The sequence below is a fragment of the Pterocles gutturalis genome, unplaced genomic scaffold (genome assembly GCF_000699245.1).
Source record: "Pterocles gutturalis isolate BGI_N339 unplaced genomic scaffold, ASM69924v1 scaffold517, whole genome shotgun sequence".
Taxonomy (NCBI): domain Eukaryota; kingdom Metazoa; phylum Chordata; class Aves; order Pterocliformes; family Pteroclidae; genus Pterocles; species Pterocles gutturalis.
In genome coordinates this window covers 14,599-15,544 of record NW_010112295.1, presented here as the reverse complement: position 1 = coordinate 15,544, position 946 = coordinate 14,599, and positions in this window count along the sequence as shown.

Here is a 946-nt window from a genome sequence, read left to right as displayed (position 1 = left end):
GACCTGAATGAGAGAGAATTAGCTCATCGGGGCAGACAGGGACTGCAGAGAGCAGCCGCAAAGAAAGACTGAAAGCAGCAGCAGCGTGGTCCCCCTTTTCCATCCGGGACACCGTCCGTCCGCAGGCGCTGCATGGCTGGTAGAGGGAAGCACCTTTGCACCAGCTGACCTGCTCCCAACACAAGCCCTCTGTTTGCAGTAGGCACCCAGGTGTGGCTCTCGCTGCGAACTTCAGTCCCATTCCCAGCGCTATTAGCAGGAGACGATCGCGTGCGTGTGAAAATCTGCCCGTGTTCCGCAGATGTCCCTGGTCTCTCGGTCACAGCTTGACACCAGGAGCAGGTCACCTGCCATCAAGCCCGTAGGAGCACAAAAGCACGCCCTAGCCCTCCACGTCTGCCCCGTCCATCCTGCCTGGTGACCCTGGGAAGGATTAAACCAAGGTTTTGCGGTGCTGCTGGTTTTTGGTGTATCCAGCGCTGGAACAAACTCGTTCCTTCACCTTTATGCAGCAGAAGGCAGCGAGGCCATGCGGTGCTTGGCAGCACATCTCCAGTGTCCTCGCAGCGCCTGCACAGGTTGGGCTGCCGGGGTAAAAGGTGTCCCGCAGGCAGGGACAGAAGGTGACACAAGCCACCCCACGGGAGAGTCCTGCCCGGCGAGCAGGCGCACAGGGAGATGGCAGGGCAGCCAGAAATCTTCTGCTGGCCAAACCCAGGGGTTGGACAGGGTAGCTGGGAACAGAGAGGAGCTGTGCTTCTGCCTTTTTCTGCAGGTCTGCTGTTGCTGGGGAGAGGCTTTAGGCTGTCATCCAGCTCATTCGCACCAGAGAGACAAGCACTGGAATTAGTTGCATTATCCGCACCCAGCTAAAGCGGACAAAGGATTACAGCATGCTGAGCACCACCGCCGTGATTTGCATCTCAGAGCCCCTTCCCACGGGGCC